The sequence below is a fragment of the Echinops telfairi genome, unplaced genomic scaffold, assembly GCF_000313985.2.
Source record: "Echinops telfairi isolate 266 unplaced genomic scaffold, ASM31398v2 ScPeMD7_7469;HRSCAF=8507_1, whole genome shotgun sequence".
Taxonomy (NCBI): domain Eukaryota; kingdom Metazoa; phylum Chordata; class Mammalia; order Afrosoricida; family Tenrecidae; genus Echinops; species Echinops telfairi.
In genome coordinates this window covers 21,398,304-21,408,374 of record NW_022111373.1, presented here as the reverse complement: position 1 = coordinate 21,408,374, position 10,071 = coordinate 21,398,304, and positions in this window count along the sequence as shown.

Below are 10,071 nucleotides of genomic sequence, written 5' to 3'. Positions count from 1 at the left end.
CCTGCCTCCCCGACCCCATGTTCCCCTGATCTGTCATCCCGTTGCTCTCTCTTCTGGCTTGTTTATTCTGCCTATCCCTTCCAGATAGACATGCTATGTACCATCACCAGACTGAGTGCAATGAGGCAACAACAGAAAGTAAAACAATGTCTACAACAACAACAATACACACTACATATGTAACTGTATGAATAGTTCAGGGTCTGTTTGTTTTCCTTCATGTGTGCTTTCCAGTCAAGTCTGATGGGGTGCCATGCCCTGGCACCGCCTGTATCCCTGAGGACTTCACCACTCTGCTCTCCCTGCTGCTCTGATGCATGCCCCCAGAGACTGGCATTCAGCGTGGTGAGCTCATGGTGGGCACAATTCCCATTGTGTGTCTCCAGTGCTGTCCTCAGTGGTGCGATGGGTCAACGAGGAATGCTGTGTCCTGTGGTGGGGCCAGCCTGTGGTCATCTCCGTGCATTGCTGTTCCAAACAGGCTCATTGTCCCCATGGCTCGGCGAGCCAGGATGTGCTCCACACTTTCCTTTTCTTCCCCTTCCCTGCTCATTGGCTCACATGCACTCCGACCAGACCAGTCCCCCTTCCCCTCTTCCCATGCTGCAGCTTCAGTGCTGTTCTCTGAAGTAAATTCCCCCTGGGGGAGGGTGGGGCCGTGCACCCAGTTGGTAATGGGGCCGGCCCCTCCATCGGTTCCTTACTTCATGTCAGTGTGTTGCGTTCTTGTCTTGGAGTTCCGGGTTGAAGTCTGGTCCCTCTTTCCCTGTGGAGACACAATCAACACCCTCCCCCTGTGTGGGTTAGTGCCCTGTCCTGGCAACCCATATTTTTTTCCCTCCTCCCTTTTAATAGGCTACCATATGTATCCCATATGTATCCCTGGATTTAGTCTGGCCCCTGCCATCTTACCTGGACCTCACTCCAGGTACGTAAATACAGTTTTTCATTAACTTCTTCCAAAATTCATCTCAAAGATCATCCCTTATGTTTTGATGGTTAATTAAAATTTCCTAATTTCATTTCGTCATTCTACACAGACCTAGTTGGAAGTCCCTTATGACAAGTTCATCCCATCTATGGGCTTTTGATCTTGACTCACTTTTTTGTTAGTCAATATCATGTCACTGCAGTTCTCATGCCTGCTGAGAAGAAACACTGCCTCACCATAGGTTTTAAGGTCATTATTTATATTTTGGTTAAAATACTTAGGTACATTTTGCCCATTTTTCAATTTAAAAAATGCTGTCTTAGCACAAGGAGCAAAGTGCGAGCACAAAGAAAGGAAAGTTTAATCTTAAAGAGAAACCCATACATACTTGCCTGATTGATTCTGTGTATATGTATACTAATTCTAATCCATGTGACTAGCAATATATTTGTTTCTTTATTCCAAAGGCCTGGATCCCACCACTTTGGGGTTTTAACTTGAAAATAGATGTCTCTTTTTAAAGTGATATTTACTGAGAATTTTGTTTCTTCCAAGTTCTTCCATTTCTCTCAGTGCTTTCTCGTTGATTATTTAGGTCTGGTTTGCAGTTTCGTTTGGGCTCTATCACGCACTGACCAAGTAATAAATGACTACTTTGAACGGGATAGTAAAGTGAAATCACTTGGTATGGCTCTTCATGAGTAGCCCTGTGGGGGGGTGAGGGGGCAGTAGTGGTTTTGATATTGGACTTCTGACCTCACAAATGCACGGACCGCTGTAGAAGAAAGAGTAGGCTTTCTGTCCCCATGAAGATTGAGTCTCTGGGATCCCAGCGGTAGTCCGACTCTCTTCTGTAGGTTTTCTCTGGGTCAGGATTGACTCAATGGCTGCTGGTTGCTTATTTTGTCCTTTCTATCCACTATTTTTGTAATTCCCAATCAAAGCTTGGATCAAACTCAAAAGCAACCAACTCACTGCTCATAGTCAAAATGACTCAGTGTGACCCTATAGGATAGAGTAGAACTGCCTCTGTGGGTTCATAAGGCTGTAACTCTTTACTGGAGCGTAAAGCCTCCTCTTTCTCCTGCTGACCCGCTGGTGCTTTTGAAGCGCTGACCTTTTTATTATCAGCCCAATGTGCAGCCTACAATGCCACCCGGGATTCTAATGATTGGAGAGGATCATGCAAATAGCCTATATGAAACTCTATTAGAGAGTTGACTCGTCGGATGTGTCATTTTATATGGGTAAAGTGAGCCACTTCAGAAATGGAAACAAAGAATCTCACTGAGTAAGAAAGGACAACCAGGAGTCAAGTGCATCTGAGATCCCCACATGGACACCCTACATAGGAGCAATGAAGACTGACACCATGAAACAGAGCAGAAGGGGGCCTGGATCCCTTGAAGCAGAGTGGCAGGCTTCCCAGCCCCTGAAACAAGAAATCTGCATGCCTTTGGGTAGAGGGTGCTTTACCAAGGGAAGTGATGTTTGGCCATTTTTTCCAAGCAAAAGTTGTTTTGTGACTTGCCTGAACAGGTCAGAGGTGAAGGAACCTCTTGGTTCAGAGGCCAAGGCATCAGGCACATGCCTGCGTGTTACAAAAATCCACATCCTTAACATTTTGCAGCCTGTAAGCCTCCTTAATAGATCCCCAAATTGTGAGTTTTTTTTTCTGAGTTCTTTGCAGCTGTTGCAATGGATTATGGAAGCCAGCAGAGAATTAGATTGCCATGAGAGGGGTAGTCAGTGTCTGAACAGGGTAAAAAAAAAAAGGTGGAGTGAAGGCATGTCTAATTTCTGCCTTCTAGAAATCAGCATTATGCTGGGGCTGAGGTAGACTCTCCTCCCTTCCATAGCCAGAGGAAGTTAGAGATGGGTTCTATATCTTTGCTTCGAACAACTCTCATGTAAACTCATTTCATTTCTTTTGCCATTTGCCTCACATTTTTTGTTTTTACTACACAATGTCTTTATATAAATGATAATTGTATAGTTTCTGGTGCTAATATTTCATAGTGAATTTTATAAATAAAAAACAACTGTTTCAAAGCAGATAGTGCGAACTCTGGAGAATTAGAATATAAAAACAGATATTTTGTATCTTGTCATAATTTAGATATTTATAATAGGTTAATGGAAATTTTCATCTCTATAATTGAGAGGTCTTCAAAAAGTTTGTGGGAAAACACAATGAAAAGATAATGGAATTTTTTTCATAAACTTTTGCAGCACCTCTTGTAAAACATATAAGACCTCTAGATTGTTTATACTGCTAGCCATGTTTACAATAGATATCCTAGTTTAAAGCATACATTATCAACGTTCAGAAACAAGGGTCTTGACATTAGATATGGTGAGATAGTAATGCCACATAATTTGTTTTAAACCCAGCCATTTAATGACTGCAAAGAAAGAAACAAGCCAAAAAATTAGTTCCCCTGACCATCAAATAATGACATTGCTGTGAAGTTCTGGTGGCGGTGTTTTCATCAGGGTTGGCTTTACTTTTCAGCAGTTTTAGGGGAGAGTCTCCTGGAACCTTTTTATAAACCCACGCTAGCTTCTCTCTGTTTCTCTCCTTTGTGTGTATATATGTGACTGTCCTTTACTGTGCACCTTCACTAAATTATCGCTGCTGGAAATCCCATTTCTTGTCAGTTAGAGAAAGTGTTGCCAAAGCAAAGTGGCCAAACTGGGAGCTATTCTGGGCAATGTGATAGTTACAGTGTTTGAGTGATAGAGAATATAAGTCTAAAGGGGAATGAAAAACAATAGCCAAGTTAATTAGAGAAAGCTCTAAAAAACAAAAAGTCTGAAGAGAGCAATGATTCTCTAGGTAACATTTTAGTAATAACAGAATATTACATTCTAAAACATGTTTGAGAACATCGCCATTGTGCAGAATACAGATACTTGTCTTGCCAGAAATATGTCTTTAGAACTCAGTTCCAGGACACATTGTAATTTTATCCTCAGTCAAAATGCCTCCTTTGTAACCTTTTAGCCAACTAAGAATGTTATATAATAAGATATATGCATATCACTATAATTCATAGGTCAGTATAGTAAGCATTAATTCATGTATTCATTGAATTCAGGCTTTTTACTAGTCAATCCTATTTTAGTCATTGAAATAATACATTCCCAAACTTCAAGGAGTCTTTTTTTTAATGAAAGACTAGCATATAAAAAATTATCAAAATATTGCACATTAATTGCTCTAATTATTTTTCATGTTTTCCAATCCCTTTTTGCATTGTCTACAGTTTCTCTTTCTTCAGTTTCCAAGAAATAGCACCAGGCTTACCTAAATAATATAATGATATATGCATGGAGATATAATAATATTTGGGGATGTTTGACTGGGAGAAATGATTCCCAGAGTGATTGAAACAAGGCAACCAGATTGGAGCTCTTTGAAAGCTCACAGAAGCAGCTGCTTAAGAAGGCTCAAACCAAGGGTTCAGCTTTAGTATTTTAGTAAGCAATAAGAATAAAATCAGGGACTTCAGTCCTGGAAGTGCCAGATGAGTAACGCACAAGATTAAATTAATATTTGTCAAAGTTCTATCACAAGAAGTCTAACCTTTGCAGTAAAAATGAAATGATGAATGAGTGGATTCTTATTTTGTTATCAGTTTCTTATCTCATTCTCTGTGTTCTTTGGGCATCCTGTATATTTTCCCCATCTATAATTGTAAATTTAATTTTCCTTGGAATTAACTCTCCTCATAAGCATACAAACAGATTGATCAAAATGCCAGGTTCCTTCTTATTGGTAGCCTAAAGCAGATCTGTCTTAATTTATGGTATCCATTTAAATGATTATTTTCATTTGTGTGAATCTACCAGAGAACCATTTAACTATAGCTACACATATATTCTCGCCCATCTCATCACTCTACTTTTTACCTAGTTTTGCAGGCTGAAATCCTAAGATCCATGGGTCAGTTGATGGCAAAAATGAAAAGTGGTGAGAGAATTTTAACAAAATACTTATTTATAGTCAAAAAGCAGACCATGCACTAATAAATTCCCCTTTCAATTGATTGATCAGTTCAAATTATGAAAAAGCTTCATATTGCACTGTATTAGATTTTACTCTGAAACGGCAATTAGTTTAATGTTTGACCAAACCCTAGAAACCAGAGCTTCACCAAGCCAACACATCAAAGGAACTCTCGCGTCTGAAGAGTCTTTTGCGAGAGACACAAGTAGAGGCGGGCAGGTCAAAAGCCACTTCCGATCTCAATGACACCCACATCTCTATGCATCTTCATTATGTCAAATAAAATAGAAGATACATTGTGCTAATTTAATGTAAAGATCTATACCACACCTTCATCTATTCACCCTTTTAATTTCTCTTGGACTTAAAGGGGCAAGTTTCCATCTTTCATTCTTTGTTCTAATTCCCTGAGGTTTACAGATGATTACAGGCTCTACGGCTAGCCTAATGATTGGTGGTCTGAGTTCCCTGAGAGGTGTCTCAAAAGAACGGCTGGTCATCTGCATCAATCGCCTGTAGATCTTGGGCATCCTTGGGATCGCAATGCATCGGAATCAACTCAAAGACAACTCACCACAAAACATTCCTTGCACAAAACTGCCTTTCAACCTAGATTATTATCTTCATTTGTGGACGAGCATATTGAAAGCAACAAAACCAACTTTTCTAACAAAATCCAACAGCTAATGAAAGGAACCAGCTTACAATCAGGCAGTTGATTCCACTGCTGTGCTCTAAATCACTGTTCCGGGGAGGCTTATTCGGTGTGATGAAAGGGAAGACTTATTTGCAATAATGACCTCCCTGGTTTCTTCAGCACCTCGCGCAGGATCTTGGCACTGCAAGCTTGACAAACATTGTCTATTAGGTGCTGAAAAACATTCCAAATTATTAGGGTTTTAACTCTGAATTGAACTGACTAAAAATACCCTTTAAGCACTAAATAGTTTTAATAATAATTTTATGTCCTTCAAAATAATCAGATATTTAAGGTCTTACAACTTGGATGTCTAATAAGAAGTTTATAAAATGTATGGTTCTTATCTTCTATATGAACCAGGTTAGATTGCTGAGTAATATACCGGATGTACACCCACCACCCTTTGTCCCTGTTGGCTTCGGTGTTACTGTGATATTCCACAGGTTTCATCAGAACTTCAAAATCAATTCAGACTAGGCAGAAATGCCTAATAGGATACAAGTATTTAGGAGATGATTTCTTATTGCAACCTTAATTGTAAGATCCCTTCAATTTGCATCTCTTCCTTAGCATTTGTAATTCCTCACCCACCCCTCCCCAAGGTTAGTAAATACCCCATCAGTTTAGAGGTCCTTAACTCAAAACAGCAACGCCAGAGCCTAAAAATAATTTAACAAAGGAGTACATACACAAACCAAATTTCAACAAGTAGTGCTTTAAAAAGTGTGGCATTTTTAAGCAGTGGTTTGCTTTTCTCCCTTCTCACTGGCAAAGCAAATTATGAAAACTTTACTATGTTCTTTAATGTAGATGTTGGTGAAACAGGGCATTCAGGACTCACTGACATTTTAAAAAATAATAAATGAACTATCAAATTACTCTCATAATTCCATTTTGTATGTTATCCAAACAGCAATATGATTCTTACGGAAATTGACTTTTAAGTAAAAGTAGTTCACTTTTTCGCAAACAATTTTTGTAATGGAGCACACATGACCTGCAAACTTAGGCTCTGCAAGCAAATGCTAAAGAGGAGAAATTTCATGATTAAAGATAGAGAACACTCAAAGATGTAAAATTTTGTTTTAGAAACTGGACCTTGCACACCATACCCCAAAATATCAATTTCTGGAACATTGTTAAACTACACATGAAAAGTACAACAATTAAGAAAAAAAAAGTGAACCTAAGGATGAACTCTGCCAAGCATCTTCATTCAAACTCTCGAATCCCAATGCCATCGAGCAGCCCTGCAGGACAGAGTGGAACCGCTCCTGGAGCTTTCTGAGACTGTAGATCTCTGTGAGTGCAGAATGCCTCACATTTCACCCATAGAAAGTGTTGGTGGTTTTGAACTGCTGATGTTGCAATTAACAGCACAACTCACACCCAGCACACTAGGGCTCCAGCACACTAGGGCTCCTTCTACTAAGTAACACTCGATTAAAATGATAACCTTGTATTTATCACAAAGGAACACTGATAGTGGGTCACCATGAGTCAAAATCTACTTGATGATAGTATAATTGCTTGAGTTTATTTTAAAAAAGACAAAGACACCATAAATAGAGTAAAACTACTGCCAGAAAGATGAGGTTTTTATTCTCAAAAATAAATGGGAGAAGATATTTGGATATATAAATAAAACCTAGTTTAGGTACAAATAGCTAATATACTCTCATTGTTCAATCAGAATATGGAAGAAAGTCCCCTTGGCGTGTAGGAAAATGCTTCAATAGGTATTTTGTAGAGGATAATGTCCTAATGGGCAATAAATAGTAAACAAGGAAATACTTAATAAATATTAGTAACCAAGCCAATTGAAATCTGGCCAAAAATTAATTGGTGTACATATTGGGAAACATGGGCAACACTAAATATTGTTGAACATATAGAGAAGCTGGGAGTGTCAGATCTAGTTTGTGAGAGTACAAAATGGTACCATCTCTTGGCAAAACATGTTGGAAGTAAAGTTTGAAGCAGAATACACACTGATATGTAATGCAATTCTATTTCTAGAGTTCTCCCCAATCGTGTGTAAGATTGTCTCCAAAAGACAAGTTCAATTATGTGTATAATAACATTATTCATAATAACTCTAATTTGAAATCAACCCAAAATTTCATCAACAAGAGGATAAGCCAGTTATGATGATAAGCAAGAGCACAAATGGATCTCTGAAATAAAATGTTCAGTAAACAAAACAAAATTAGGTTGGGTTCTCTAGAGAAGCAAAATTAAAGACATCTATAACAACAATGTGGCTCACACAGTTGTAGAACCAAGTAAGTCCTAGTTCAAGCCACATGCTAAGCTGGAGGTTTTTCCTGAATCATGTAACTGCTGAGGTTGATGACCCAGGAAGCAGGAAGACAAATCAATAAGAAATAAGACCACTGGCTGATGAGACAGCAGCAAATGAATCCAAGGTCAATATGGCAGGAGATTGTTCAAGTCCCAAAACGGATGCAGGATCCAGGCTACCAAGAAGGAGAGAGCAAGTATCCCCACAACGCCACTTTATATACCTCCCCCCACCCACCCATCCACTGCCAACAATGAAATTTACTTCCAACTCTACCAGATTTGTCACCAGATTAAGGAGGTAGCAGTCTACCTTAAACTTCCTATAATGAATAGGCTACTGAGAGCAGATTCCATCAGACAGTGGATTATGTTTTATTTGATCACATCATGGGGTAAGTCTCAACTACCAAACAATGGAGAATTTTGGGCCAGGAAATTTGACATAAAACCTAACTATCACGGACACATACACCTCCAGACAATACCCATGATTTTGAGGGTAAATTAGGGAAGTTCACAGTTTATATCAAGTCAGAATCAGAAAATATTGAATACAGTCCTCTTGATGGAAGCACCTCTTCTCAGCCTTGCTGGATGGAAGTCATGTCTCTTTTTCTCTGGCCTTTTGCCACCTGGTCCATTGTCATCTGCCTCTGAAAGTGTTACAAAGGGCACCCATTCTGCAAGCCAGCCTTTTTCCCGAAGACATTCAACTTTACTCATTCTGTGAGCTAGGGAGCCAGCCACTCTCTCTCTCATGGTCCTTGCTGTCACCAGAGCTCCTTCTTCATGGTCTCTCCTGCCACCGATCCGTATGTCGGGACCCCAGACAAGCACGTGTACTCCATTTGCTTAACTTGGGTTTCTTTTTCTTTCTGCTTCTGATGGCGCACTGCAATCCAAAGGAACGCACGTGGGACAAATCCCCCCTAAGTCCTCTGTAGCTTACTTGCATAGTCACAGCCACTCATTAAAGAGCCCTGTGACTTAGTGGGCATTGAGCTGCTAACCCCTCGGTCAGGGGTTTAAATCTACCAGGCCCTCAGTGGAAGAAAAGGTCAGTTCTACTCTGTCCTGTAGAGCCATGGAGCCACTCCATGAGTCCGAGTCAATGTGATGGCAGTGACATTGGTTTGGATTTCTTTTACCTAGTCATTTGGTAGGAGTCACAAAGAAAAGCCATATCAAGTAATTTCACTTTACGACAGTGATTCTGTGAAATAACATCTATGAAAAATGTAAAGAACAGCAAATGGCAGAAATAAATTTCTACATATATACGACTTGGGTAGGTTGTGTGTTTATGCATTTTCCTAAGTTTAGCCAAAATGTTTGCACATTTTTAAATTTTTACCTTCCCGATACTTAACTGAAAGTGATACTTTTTAAATGACATTTATTTAAGACTTTCTATAATACGAAAGTATGTCTGCAACTTTGCTTTTATCTCTATGTCCTAGAAATAAAAACCAAGGGAAATTTGCATGCATTAACTTTCTCACTGTTTCCAATAGAGTCAGTTTGGAAGGCAGATCTAGACTACCAAGCTGAACTGTCTCAAATATGCCATGCTGATACTGAATTCCCATTTTCTAGATGTCTGCTCTTATAAGGGCGAAGCTCTTTAGCTGTGTATCTCTCTACACTTTTCACCTTATTTCATAAAATATAAATGTAAAACTCCATGCCATTTCACCACTAAACTCTAAGCTCATTACAGCAGAAATTATATATAATATATATGTATATATCATATATATAAAATATATGATGTATTACAAAGTAGGTATTACTAAAATTAATAATCTAAAAAATTAAACATTGTTGAATATTTGATGCTGACTCATTGTAGAGAGAGTACAAGTGCAGCATAGGAGTTAGACAGCTAACGTTATTTACAGAAGTGGATTGTCATATCTTTCTCTGGCTCGTGGGTTTGCACTCTAGACCTTTGGCTTCTCAAAGGAACATTTATCTTTTTCACTTTTTTTTTTTTTTAGTTATTTTATTGGGGGCTCATACAATTCTCATCACAATCCATACATACATCCATTGTGTCAAGCGCATATGCACATTTGTTGCCCTCATCATTCTCAAAACATTTGCCTCCCACTCTAGCCC